Source organism: Nicotiana tabacum, chromosome 10 (genome assembly GCF_000715075.1).
Source record: "Nicotiana tabacum cultivar K326 chromosome 10, ASM71507v2, whole genome shotgun sequence".
Taxonomy (NCBI): domain Eukaryota; kingdom Viridiplantae; phylum Streptophyta; class Magnoliopsida; order Solanales; family Solanaceae; genus Nicotiana; species Nicotiana tabacum.
The window spans coordinates 30,221,194-30,236,449 of NC_134089.1; the positions used below are offsets into that span (position 1 = coordinate 30,221,194).

At 38.3% G+C, this 15,256-nt stretch overlaps 1 non-coding gene across 1 annotated transcript; it reads right to left on the minus strand.

The window, feature by feature from the left end:
* Positions 1 to 3,600: 3,600 nt before the first annotated feature.
* LOC142165541 (small nucleolar RNA R71) lies at positions 3,601 to 3,707 on the minus strand. The gene has a single exon (XR_012696203.1). It is a non-coding gene; the product is annotated as a small nucleolar RNA R71 (small nucleolar RNA).
* Positions 3,708 to 15,256: the final 11,549 nt, after the last annotated feature.

Here is a 15,256-nt window from a genome sequence, read left to right on the forward strand (position 1 = left end):
TGGTATTAAATCCCGAAAATTGGTATTGAATTATAAAGAAAGAGATTGTGAGATGTTAATTGGTCAGGCTTGCCTAGCATTGTATTGGGCGCCATCACGGTCGGGGTTGGGTTCGTGACAGGTATCGGGCCTGTATTTTGGTTTCGGCGCCCGGTATATGTCTTATATATGATTTAAGATAATTCTGTTATGTTTGGTAAGAAACGGAATCCGTTTGACGTGATTCGGACCTTAAATGCAAATTTGATGTTTAAAGGAGTTTTGAGAAATTTCATTGATCTTGAGGTTTAATTTGATGTTCATGATGTTATTTTGGTGATTTGAGTACACGAATAAATCTGTAGGAAGCTTTTGAGGTTGTGTGTATATTTGGTTTGGAGCCTTGAGGGCTCGGGTGAGTTTTGGATAGGCCACGGGGTGCATTTGAACTTAGAAAAATTGCAGAAATTTTACTGGTATGATCAGGCCTGCAGGCTTCGCATTTGCGAAGCCTGGCTCGCAAATGCGAGGACTTGGTCGCAAATGCGAACCAGCCCAAGCCTGCCTTATCTCGCAAATGTGAGCTAGGTTTCGCAAATGCGAGGATCCCCTTCACAAATGCGACGTATGCTGGGAAGGCTTGAAGTTGCAAATGGGACTTATTGTTCGCAAATGCGAAAAGCCCAGATTTCCTAAGGGTTCGCAAATGCGAGCTTCCCTTCGCAATTCCCAAGCTAGCAGAGGTCGGGGTTCGCAATTTGTTCGCAATTCCCACATTTGAGACCTGCACTTTTATACTTAGACGATTTTAAACTCATTTTTCACATCTTTTCAAAATACAAACTCCTTTGGGCGATTTTCCAAGAACAACTCTTCTTCCAAATCGATTGTAAGTTAATTTTTACTCATTTCCTTCAATCATTAACATCTTTTAACATGATTTGAACTCAAAATCAATGATTTTCATGGGGGGAATTGGGTGTTTTGGGTAGAACCTAGGTTTTTAAAAAAATGGGGATATGGACCTCGATTTGAGGTCCGATTTCAAAACAAATTATATATTTGGGTTCGTAGGGGAATGGGTAATCGGGTTTTGGTTCGAACCTCGGGTTTTGACCATGTGGGCCTGATGACTATAAAATATTCATATATTATATACTTAAAAATAAATTATTTTAAATAATATATATATATATATATATATATATATATATGTCAATTATCTGTATTTTCTAATAGTATTTTGTAGGAAATAAAAATATCATGATAAAACAAATAAAGGAATAAAAAGAGAAGCATGAGGCATCATGGCAATAGAAGCATGACGAATCATGGCAAAAGAACCACGAGGCATTGTGGCACCTTATGAGATTTGATTTCTATAAATAGGATGTTTGTGTTGAAAGGGGAAAAGGATCATACGTGCCTAATTAGCAGCTTTTCTTTAGCTTTGGTCTTTACTTCTCTCTTTATCTATTTCATTTTATCTTGTAGCCTTTGAATTTTCTAAGAGTGTTGATAGTATTTTAAGAATTTCTTTCTTTGTGAGATTTAAATACTCCATAATGGAGTAATCTCTTTTGCTGGGATAGTTGATGAAGCTCGATAGCGTTATAATATTAATCTCAATTTTACTACATGCTTGACCTGAAACTTTCTAATTATATTTCTATATTTTGCTGGAATACTAGTTTTAATTAATTATTATCACTTCTATCTATTTATTCTCCAAAGTTAGTTGTATGTCAATTTTGTAATTCTCACGGAGCAAAATTAATATATGATAACTATTGGGTAAAATAATAGAATGAGAGTAATTCTTTTTAAGCTATCATTCCAAGTCTGTAATCCTGCTTACTTACATTCTAATTCTCACGGAGGAGTTGTAGTTGGCAAGATTATTGATTTTTAGTAAAAAGTAATCGCAAGAGGTTTTTGCTATCTTTTAGCACAATTCAGGCAAAAAAATTATTTCGGTTTAATCATCACAAGTAATATATCAATTGATTTACATAACCTCGCGGAGTGTTGTTAATTGATTATTTCTTAGTGAGCAAAATATAATTGTATTAGCAATAAACAGTTATTCCTAAGAGAAATATATGTAGAAGCTAAGATTTTATTATTATCACGCTATCGAGTGAATTCAATGATTCCCAACTCTTTTTAAATATAAATCTTCCAAAAGTTATTTAGTTCAACTTAAGCAATTTAAATTTTCAACAAACAAAACTTCATCAATTTGATTCTCTCAAATAGTAGTGAGAAAATTATAAGTTTGTAGCTAGATTCTCCAATCTCTGTGGGACGATATCATACACTATACTAGAATTTGATAGAGTACGAGTAGCAAAATCTTATACGCATTGACCTCGTCAAATTTTTTGGCACCATTGCTGGGGATTGGCACAAGTCTACTTCAGACTAAATATTTTGTTACTAATTTGGAAACTTACTATTAGTATTATTATCTTTGCTATCAGTGTTTACTAAATATTACTACTATTACTTTTACTATTACAAGTACTAACATCTTATACAAGTGTTATTATCATTTATCCTTCTTATCATCATTATAGCATAGCAGTCACTATTATTAATACTAGTACTACTTGTAACTATATTCTATATTAGTATTATATTATTATTTTCCATCGTTATTTACTGTTACTACTAACTGATTTCGTTTACCATTTTTTTCATAACATCTATTGCTAATTAGTACTAATATAATTACTACTACTACTACTACTACTACTACTACTATTATTATTATTATTATTATTATTATTATTATTATTATTATTATTATTATTATTATTATTATTATTATTATTAATAATAATAATAATAATAACTACAACAACAACATTATCATACTACTATTTTTATTTGATCGCTTATTATTTTTGTCATCTTTGTTGTCCTTGTTATTTATCACTTTCTTTTAATTATTTTCTTCTAAGTACTACTACTACTACTGCAACTACCACTTTAGGAGTTAAGTTTAGTTTGTTTTTTTTTTAGAATTTTGAGTAGTTTATAACCCGCTCTTCTATAAAAGAGTTGGTCATTTACGATCCTGAAATTGAAAGATTTCTTCGATTGCGCAGGAAAGGACAAGCATTATCTTCCCAAAGCATAGCTTGTGAAGGTATGGAGAATCAGGAAGTAGAAAATATCAATCCACGCAAAGTACCACCACCAGTACAAATAGAGGATCAATTTGATGAATTGGCGCCAAGGCCAGCAAACAGAATCCTAAGGGATTATGCTAGACCTGACCGCTTCAACTGTGAATCTAGTGTCAGAAAACCTCCAGTGGCAGCCAACAACTTTGAAATCAGGACTAGCCTGATTCAAACAATTCAACAGTCTTGCATCTTCACTAGAGACACAAGTGAAGATCCACACAGTCATTTAATTGACTTTTTGAAACTTGTTGAAACAGCTAAGTATAATGGAGTACCTCCTGAAGCTATCAAGTTAAGGCTATTTCCTTTCTCTTTAAAAGGAGATGCCAAGACTTGGTTGCGAAGTTTTCCACAAGGTTCCATTACCACATGAGATCAAATGACTCAAAAAATTTTAAACAAATATTTTTCCCCTGCTAAAACCACAAAGTTAAGACAAGACATATCTAACTTCTTGCAGACTGACACAGAGTCAGTTTATCAAGCTTGGGAAAGGTTAAAAGCAATATTAAGAAAATGTCCACACCACGATATTCCTGAACATATGCAATTGTATATTTTTTATCACGGGCTAAAACCCTTTTCTAGAAATGTGATAGATGCAGCTGCAGGAGGTTTAGTAATGGGAAAAACAACAGAGAAAGCGTTGCAATTGTTGAACGAAATTTCTGAGAATGTCATCCAATGGCCATCTGAGCGTATAATTATCAAGAAGGCTGCTACAGTAAATCAGGTTGATGCTTTAAATACACTAACACAGCAAATTATTTCTTTGGCACAAAAGTTTGAAACTTTTCAGGTGAATACACAACAACCAAGCCAATCTGAGGCTTGTGACATGTGTGGAGGAAATCATCAGAACCATGAATGTCAAGCAACCAATCACAATGATGAACATGTCAATGTCATCGGTTACAAGCAGTATCCTTTTGGAAGCCCAATGGCACAGAAACACTCAGGATTTCAATGGAGCAATCCAAATGATGCAGAAAACTCTCAAAGCTTCTAGAAGCAACAAATACAGGGTCCACCCGGATACCAAAATCCAAACCATGGTCAATCAAACTTTAGACTTTATCAACAAGCAGGGCCCTATCAGCAAAGGCCTCAACAAGCTCATTCAAGTCTTGATGATCTTCTGTATAAGTATATTAAGGTCACTAATGAAAAGATAGAGAGCCAAAATTCATCCCTCAAAAATCTGGAAATACAGTTGAGCCAATTGGCAGCTCTTGTTTTGGAAAAGATTCAAGGTCCCTTATCAACCAATACAGAGAAAAACCCAAAAGAGCACCTTAAGGCCATCACCTTATGATCAGGTAAGGAGCTTGATGAACCCTATGAAGACCAGTCAGAACAACAGGTAAACAACGGTAAGAATGTTGAAATACCCTCTGAACCATCTCAAAAGAATGAAGTCAAGAAAAAAGAAGAAAAAATTATTGAAAAATTGACTCCTCTCCCTGTGAATATTCTCTTTCCACAGAAAAATGAAAAGAGAAAATGTCACGACCCAAAATCCCAACCCGGTCGTAATGGCGCCTCTCGTGAGGACAAGGCTAGCCAATCAACAAAACAGTACATCTCTTTATAATTACTTAGCAGGAATAAGTCTAAATCATGGGCAATATAATCTTAAATGCGAAATAAACGTGATAGAACAAGGAAAACCCTCCCAACTCAGCCCGAAATCGGGGTGTCACAAGTCATGAGCTACTACAGAGTTTACTAATATTTTACAAAGTCTGGAATTATCATAAATAACAAAGATAAGGGAGAAAACGGGGTTGCGGACGTCAACAGCTACCTCGTTACTCCTAGTCACCGCCTGGTCTGGAAAGAATCAGCGCTCAGGAGCGAACTCAGCTCTGCCTGTATCTGCACACACGGTTCAAGGAGTAATGTGAGTACTCCGACCCAGTGAGTAATAAAAATAAATAACGACTGAAAACATGAAATCTCATAACGGCACAATATAGCGCTATCCCAAGCAGTAAAATCAGTTATACAGTAAAATAGTGAGTATCAGATAATTCTTCTTTTAAAATAGTAAAGACAAATAATTTCCACAGTAAGGATAAATCAAAAGCTTGCCCCTCGGGCTCAATATGTAAATCTCAGTAAAGTATCAGCCCCTCGGGCTCACTCCCAACTCACCAGCACACAACATCAGCCCCTCGGGTTCACTCCCAACTCACCACACACAAGTAACGGCCTCTCGGGCCCACTCCCAACTCACCTGGGTACCCTGCGCTCACTGGGGGTGTATACAGACTCTGGAGGGGCTCCTACAGCCCAAGAGCAATATCAATAGGCCTGAAAGCCTTCACACATCACACACGAGGCCTGAAAGCCTCTACATATAACACTCGAGGCCTGAAAGCCTCCTCACATCACTCAACATATCCATACGTATGCCCCTCGGCCTCAATCAGTCCAGAAAATAATCATAAACCTCTTGGGCATCAGTAAAATAATGGTGCTTAGCTCAACAGCATTATAAATATCATTAAATCTCGAGTTGAGTATAAATGTAGCTGAGTTCACAAAATAATATAATTCAATTGGACTGAGTTCAAATAATATTTCAATTCGTGAGGAAAATAGTGGTGTAAATTCACAAAAGATTTCATATAATTGGCACGAAGCCTAAATATGGCAATAAGCCCAATCATAGTGAAAAATAATAAATCTTTATCAATTACGCGGTAAAAATATCAACTGGGATGGACCAAGTCATAATCCCCAATAGTAAATGACCCCGCGTTCGTCATACAACGCGTGTCTCATCTCAACATAGCAGTATGTTGTGCAATCCGGGGTTTCAAACCCTCAGTGCATCATTTAAAATCATTACTCACCTCAAGACGGCCAAAAGACTACTCCGCGATGGCCTTGCCTTTTGAATTTGCTTCCTCGCGTGACGAATTTGCCCAAAATTACAACGAATATGTTGCATTATACTAAAGAGACAATACCCAATCAAAAACAATCAAAAAATATCAAAATTCATGGATTTGGCAAAACCCGAGCCCCGGGCCCACATCTCGAAACTCTGAAATTCTTACATCAATACGATCCTTATCTCGCCACGAGTCTATACATACCAAATTCACAAAAGTCTGAGTCCATTTGACCCTTCAAATCACCATTTTAGAATTTCAATCTCAAGCCCTAATTTCTTATAATTTGGCTATGTTTTCATGGATTTCAAGGATGATTCTTCAATAAAATCATGTATTTAACTCATAAAACTTACCTCCAATCGATCTCAGTTGAAACTACCTTCAATCCCCGTCCAAAAGCTCTCCAAATGACTGAAAATGGTGGATAAATGAACCAAAATCGGATATAAACTCACTGCCCAGATTTTTCGGAATTATTGTTCATGCGCTTGAGGTCACTATTCACTGTTCACCCGCGCCGTTACTGTTCACGCGCGGGTACTGTTCACTGCTGCAGAAAATACAACAGCTTTTAAGAAATTTGCAGCACAACCATTTTTCACTAAAATGGCTCTAACTCCATCATACAAACTCGGAATTAGACGATTCTTGTTCCTATGAGTCACAAATAATAATACGAACACAACCCTTCAATCGAAACTCAATTCGGAGCTCGTTTTCCCAGTTTAATACCCATTTCACTCGTTAAACAATTAACTCACATTTCACGTCAAAAACCCAATCGCGACTTGATGAAATTATACCAAAATTTCCATATCAGTCCTATAATTCATGATTTAAATTTTGGAAGTCTCGAAATCAAATTTGGATCTCTAGAACTAAAAATGAACCTTTAGATCATTACATTTATGCTCAAAACGGCAAAAATCTTCCAAAAATGACCGTTGGGCATCTGAAACACACCCGAGGCCCCCGGGACCCCGACCAATAATACCAACCAGTCCCAAAATACATTACGGACTGGCTCGAGGCCTCAAATCACATCAAACAACGCTAAAATTATGAATCAACCTCCAATCCAAGTTTTATGAACTTTAGAATTTCCAACTTCTATTTCCGATACCGAAACCTATCAAATCACGTCTGATTGACTTCAAATTTTGCACACAAGTCTAAAATGAAATAACGAAGCTACAAAAATTCTCGGAATTCCGTTCCGACCGTCAGATCAAAATTTCACCTATCAACCGGAAATTGCCAAAATACTAACTTTGCCAATTCAAGCTTAATTCTACACCGGTCATCACAAAAATATTCCGGACACACTCCTAAGTCCCAAATCACCTAACGAAGCTATCTGAACCATAAAATTCGCATTTCGAGCCCTCTAACACATAAGTCAATATCCGGTTGACTTTTCTAACTTAAGCTTCCTTAAAAGAGACTAAGTGTCTGAAACCTTACCAAAACTAGTCCGAATGACTTCAAATTTTGCACACAAGTCACATTCGACATTACGGACTTGCACCAACTTTCAGAATCGCATTCCGACCCCGATATTAAAATTTCCACTTCCGGTCGAATTTTCTCAAAAACCTTCAAATTTCTATATTTAGCCAAATGACTTCAAAATGACCTCCGGACATTCGAATTCACTTTCGATTGCGCTCCCAACTCAAGAATCACCATACGGAGCTATTCCCAGACTCGGAATCCCAAACGGACATCTATAACTCTGAAATGCCTTCCAACCCAAATTTATGAAATTCTTCTAAAATACTAACTTCCACAATATACGCCGAAATGCTCATGGGTTATCCAAAACCAAATACGGACATACGCCCAAGTCCGAAATCATCATACGAACATGCTAGAACTTTCAGATCCCAATTTCGAGGTCGTTTACTCAAAATTCTAATCTTAGCCATTTTCTTCAACTTAAGGTTGCCGCAATGAAAAGTTTCTTTCCAATTTGACTCCGAATTTCCCGAAATTCAACTCTGACCATACGTACAAGTCAATATACCTGAAATGAAGCTGTTCATGACTTCCAACTGCTGAACGACGTGTAAGAGCTCAAAACGACCGATCGGGTCGTTACAGGTCACTATCTTGTATAGACGTTCGTCCTCGAACGTTCCAAGAACTGCTCTTAAGTTATCTGAAATCACTGTTTAACACCTCGTGCACCTGCCCGTGCTACCACAACTCATATGGACACATTAGTTTGATCAAATCTGCAGATATCCTCTTTTATCCATACAATAAGCTCAGAACCCAATTCCAACACCTGAAATTCTCTGCCAGACCTGTTCCCTGTATATAAACACTGTATCAACTACCACACGAGGTACCAGAACACGACTGCGTACCTTTGTTGAATTAGCACCATGCATCGCATAATTCACCATCTAACCACAATGACACTCCATGAACCTTAATAGCCAAAATTCTACGACTCTGATGCTCCCAATGCATATGATGATATACATATACATTCTGTTATAATGCTGACGATATAACCACAACGGAGGAGATGTGCAGAAATTTCTAACCAATTGCAGAGTTAACCAAACATTAATCCTCTCCTTTTTGACTAAAATCATCACCTCATTACTACCCAAATACTGGTAACTACCCTATAATATACCTCACATAATCCCACTGCAATGGTCCCCGTTACCAATAGTCTCGCCTCACCTAGTACGAGCTGCTCAGACAACCAATCACCACAGACAATGACCAATGGTCTCACATGATGCAAAAATGTGCCAATAGGCCATAATGCGAACAAGATACATAAGGAAATGATTCAGTAATGGACTGCTCAACTCACACAACTAATATGGACTTTTCCTTAGAGAATAGGAATTTATCAAGCCGTTTCACAGCACACATGGCACAATCACAATATTACATGAGTTGACAAGCATGGAACAACATATGATATTCCAACACCCCTCCTTGAGGAGCGCTATACTAAAATGAACATATCTGACTCACATGAAGCCCATAATCCTATTTAAATCCATTCACCCACTTCAGGTCGATTCTGCTCGCACTAAACTAGGCTGATGGCCTTTCCTGGACCCGTAATAAGTCATTTCTTCTCATAACATGAAAGAACTACCACCATAGCCTGGACAACACCCCACAATCCACAACCAAATGAACCAAACGGCTTCATATAGATCTTAGATATTCTTCCAACATTTCAACTTTTTTAAGTCCCCAAAATTTGACTAACTCCCAGATTTTTTCAAATTTTTCGGCAGAGTCTCCCTTGTAATTGGGCCTATCCACCTGTCAGAGTAACACCAAAATAACTCCTAACAGCATGTCCACAACCCAACAAATACCACAAGTATATCAATAACATTAATCTCGCATTACAAGCCTGACATTATCACCATGATATTTTGACATGAAACGAATCATTTGTATGATCACAACCACATTTCTGGTCTTAATAGTTGTTCATAAATAATTCCATAATTATAAATAAATCTCATATTAACCACCACCTCATTTCAAATTTTCATAATACTGACAACAGAATGTGAGGCATGAAGACCTCATTATTACTTACTCGTATTAATGAGTCACATTTAACGCCACATCGAACTCATCTCATAAGCTAAAACTCAATGTTTACAGTACGAAAATGGCTGAATATGAACATAAAATATATAAGAATTATCAAATCAACCTAACTGGCATGACTCCCTTTAATATTATCGTACGAATTAAACTTTACAAAGGAAAATTTTAAACTCATAATTACGTACCACAAGGACCTTGTCCTTATATAACCTCCACCGCGGCTTGCAGCCCGGTTTAAATATTTCATATTGTGCCAACTGCAGTTTTCAATTTCCTTTCTTTCTTCTTCTCAATAAATTTCGTAAACATTTTTTTTTCATAGCACATAACGAACCCTCATACCGGTAAGGCATATAATTCATAAAAAAAACTTGGAACCTATTATTCTGAAACACACTAAACCCATTGTAGTGAATAATAAACATTACTTTAACCTTACCCCAAATCCTTGGAGCCCAATTTCTAACATCCAGAATTCTTTTCAAGACCCGAATCTCACATACACATACTGTATAAGTCCGAACAAACTGTGTCAAGCCATAACAATAACCCTAGATATAATCGCATAATATACTACACAACTCGTATACTCGCAACACCATTCTCGATCACCATAACCACTCAAACCAACCAAGTAGCAGTAGAAAACCTCAAATTAAACAGAACCTTGTTCCAAAACCTTCGTACCCCATCAATAATGAAGAAATATACAGGAACTCACAATACACAACACGTTCCCCATACCTGTAGAAAGTATCTATTTTAAACCATGGTAGAAACCATTAAGAACACTTGGAAATCCATTTTCTCCTAATCAAGCTATCAGAACTAAATTCCTCTAATTCAACCAGGCCACGTAGGTCATCAAACTTAGAAATATTGCCATATTACTACAGCTAGTTCAACAAAAATTCTTCACAAGCTTAGGTAACACAGACCGTAAAATACCTCAATTCCACTACTAAGATCACCTTCATTCTCGTGACAATCAACTCAAATTTCTCAATTAGAGTCAAATTCAAATCTCAACACATACACCCTGTTAGTAGAAAAGAAACTCTCTACTCAACATAATAAGGAACACACTTACTTTGCCTCCAATTAACATTTTTGTATACCTTCCACCATCATACACATTACACAATCACTTAGTCTTCCTGGGTCTAAACTCATACTGTAACATGAAATTTACTTCACTCCAAACAGGAGACTTGAAAAGATTCTTCACGCCCATAACTCAGAGCTACACCTCTAATCACAATGGAAATCATACACTTAATATTTCACCTATCATCCAACAGATCTTCCTCGACACTTCCAAGTCATATAGAAACATCTCACAGTACTAACATACCCATCACATTGCTACACAGTCGTCATTCCCGCTAATAGGGGCAATACCGGACATATAAGTTCAAAACACTTGCTCACACAATCAGCACCTCGGTGCTTAAGCCGTAGGAAAAGATCCGGCCTCAAGTCCTTCAGACTGGCCCAACATCAACTCATAGAGATCACGTCTCGCCCCTCAATCAGGAAATCACAAGCCATCAAGGCACATCTGATACTGAGCGCGTATGCGAACGCGTGGAAGGAATTTCAAGAGTTACTTTTCTAGCTGAATCAAGAATGCACGATAAGAATTCAAGAATGTGAAGTTTTCCTAAAGGTTCTGCAGTCTCTCGAGGATAAATACAGACGTCTTCGTACCGATCCGCGAGACTCTACTAAACCTGCTCATGACTCATGAGAACTAGTAACCTAGGCTCTGATACCAACTTGTCACGACCCAAAATCCCAACCCGGTCATGATAGCGCCTCTCATGAGGACAAGGCCAGCCAATCAACAAAACAGTACATCTCTTTATAATTACTTAGCAGGAATAAGTCTAAATCATGGGCAATATAATCTTAAATGCGAAATAAACGTGATAGAACAAGGAAAACCCTCCCAACTCAGCCCGAAATCGGGGTGTCACAAGTCATGAGCTACTACAGAGTTTACTAATATTTTACAAAGTCTGAAATTATCATAAATAATAAAGATAAGGGAGAAAACGGGGCTGCGGACGTCAACAGCTACCTCGTTACTCCTAGTCACCGCCTGGTCTGGAAAGAATCAGCGCTCAGGAGCGAACTCAGCTCTGCCTGTATCTGCACACATGGTGCAGGGAGTAATGTGAGTACTCTGACCCAGTGAGTAATAAAAATAAATAACGACTGAAAACATGAAATCTCATAACGGCACAATATAGCGCTATCCCAAGCAGTAAAATCAGTTATACAGTAAAATAGTGAGTATCAGATAATTCTTCTTTTAAAATAGTAAAGACAAATAATTTCCACAGTAAGGATAAATCAAAAGCTTGCCCCTCGGGCTCAATATGTAAATCTCAGTATAGTATCAGCCCCTCGGGATCACTCCCAACTCACCAGCACACAACATCAGCCCCTCTGGCTCACTCCCAACTCACCACACACAAACAACGGCCTCTCAGGCCCACTCCCAACTCACCTGGGTACCCTGCGCTCACTGGGGGTGTGTACAGACTCCGGAGGGGCTCCTACAGCCTAAGAGCAATATCAATAGGCCTGAAAGCCTTCACACATCACACACGAGGCCTGAAAGCCTCCTCACATCAGTCAACATATTCTCACGTATGGCCCTCGGCCTCAATCAGTCCAGAAAATAATCATAAGCCTCTTGGGCATCAGTAAAACAATAGCGCTCAGCTCAACAGCATTATAAACATCATTAAATCACGAGTTGAGTATAAATGTAGCTGAGTTCACAAAATAATATAATTCAATTGGATTGAGTTCAAATAATATTTCAATTCGTGAGGAAAATAGTGATGTAAATTCACAAAAGATTTTAGATAATTGGCACGAAGCCCAAATATGGCAATAAGCCCAATCATAGTGAAAAACAATAAATCTTTATCAATTACGCGGTAAAAATATCAACTGGGATGCACCAAGTCACAATCCCCAATAGTAAATGACCCCGCGCTCGTCATACAATGCGTGTCTCATCTCAACATAGCAGTATGTTGTGCAATCCGGGGTTTCAAACCCTCAGTGCATCATTTAAAATCATTACTCACCTCAAGACGGTCCAATGTCTACTCCGCTATGCCCTTGCATCTCGAATTTACCTCCTCGCGCGTCGAATCTGGTCAAAACCACAACGAATACATTACAATAGGCTAAGCGAATATAACCCAATCGAAAAGACTCGAAAAATATCGAAATTCACAAAATTCGCAAAACCTGAGCCCCGGGCCCACTTCTCAAAAAATTACGAAAGTGACATCACCGGATTCCTCATCTCGCCACAAGTCCGTACATATAAAATTTACCAAAATCGGAGTTCAAATGACCCCTCAAATCTTCAAATCTTATTTTCAAATCCCTAGGCCTAAATCTTCAATTTACTCCTCAAAAATATGTAATCTAGTCGGATTATTCAATGATAATTCAATATTATGGAGTAGAAATAATCACAAGTGACTTACCTCAAGATTTCCCAAGATTTCTTGCTAAAAATCGCCCAAAATCCGAGCTTGGAAGTCAAAAACAATGATCAAACTTGGACTGCTGGACATTAAATCAGTCCAGAAATTTTCGGTACTGTTCACGGGGGGGCACTGTTCATGCGCGTGAGGGCACTGTTCACTGTTCACCCGCGCGGTTACTGTTTACGCGCGGGTACTGTTCACTGCTGCAGAAAATATAGCAGCTTTTAAGAAATCTGCAGCACAGCCATTTTTTACTAAAATAGCTCTAACTCCATCAAACGAACTCGGAATTAGACGATTCTTGTTCCTATGAGTCACAAATAATACGAACACAACTCTTCAATCGAAACTCAATTCGGAGCTCGTTTTCCCAGTTCAATACCCATTTCGCTCGTTAAACAATTAACTCACATTTCACGTCAAAAACCCAATCGCGACTTCATGAAATTAAACCAAAATTTCCAGCTCAGTCCTATAATTCATGATTTAAATTCTGGAAGTCTCGAAATCAAATTTGGATCTCTAGAACTAAAAATGAACCTTTAGATCATTACATTTATGCTCAAAACGGCAAAAATCTTCCAAAAATGACCCGTTGGGCATCCGAAATACACCCGAGGCCCCCGGGACCCCGACCAATAATACCAACCAGTCCCAAAATACATTACGGATTTGCTCGAGGCCTCAAATCACATCAAACAACGCTAAAATCATGAATCAACCTCCAATCCAAGTTTTATGAACTTTAGAATTTCCAACTTCTATTTCCGATGCCGAAACCTATCAAATCATGTCCGATTGACTTCAAATTTTGCACACAAGTCCAAAATGACATAAAGAAGCTACAGAAATTCTCGGAATTCCATTCCGACCGTCGGATCAAAATTTCACCAATTAACCGGAAATCGCCAAAATACTAACTTCGCCAAAATGAGCTAATTTCTTCACCGGACCTCCAAAATTAATTCCGATTGCGCTCCTAGGCCTTAAATCATCCCCCGAAACTAACCAAATCATCAGAATTCAATTCCGAGCCCTCTAACTCACAAGTCAACATCCAGTTGACTTTTCCAAACTAATTCTTCCTTAAAGAGACTAATTGTCCCATTTCATACCAAACTCGATCCGAATTGACTCAAATTCACCAAGTACACATATTGAAGCATGAATAAGCATTTAACGGGGAATACGGGATGAAAATATAGGAAACGATGGTTCGGGTCGTTACATTCTCTCCAACTAAAACAAACGCTCGTTCTCGAGCGAGTTAAGAAACATACCTGGAGTTTCAAATAGGTGCGGGTACCTGCTCCGCATCTCCTGCTCGGTCTCCCAAGTAGCCTCCTCCACGGGCCGATCTCTCCACTGTACTTTCACTGATGCTATATCTTTTGATCTCAATTTTTGAACCTGTCGACTCAAAATAGCCACTGGCTCCACATTATAAGTCAATTTTTCATCTAACTGTACTGTACTGAAATATAAAATATCAGACGGGTCCCCAATGTACTTCCGGAGCATGGACACATGGAATACCGGATGAACACCCGATAATCTAGGCGGCAATGCAAGCTCGTAAGCCACCTCTCCAATCCTCCTAAGTACCTCAAATGGTCCAATAAACTGCGGACTCAACTTCCCTTTCTTTCCGAACCTCATAACACCCTTCATCGGCGAAATCTTCAGCAAAACCTTCTCGCCCTCAATAAATGACACATCTCGGAACTTCCGGTCTGCATAACTCTTCTGACGCGACTGAGCTGTGCGAAGTCTTTCCTGAATCACCTTCACCTTTTCTAAGGCATCCTGGACCAGATCTGTCCCCAACAACCTAGCCTCACCGGGCTCAAACCAACCCACTAGAGTTCTACACTGCCTCCCATATAAGGCCTCATAAAGTGCCATCTGAATATTGGACAAATAGTTGTTGTTGTTGTAGGCAAACTCTGCAAGTGGTAAAAATTCAACCCAAGAACCTCCAAAATCAATCACGCAGGCACGCAACATATCCTCCAATATCTAAATAGTACGCTCGGACTGTCCATCCGTCTGA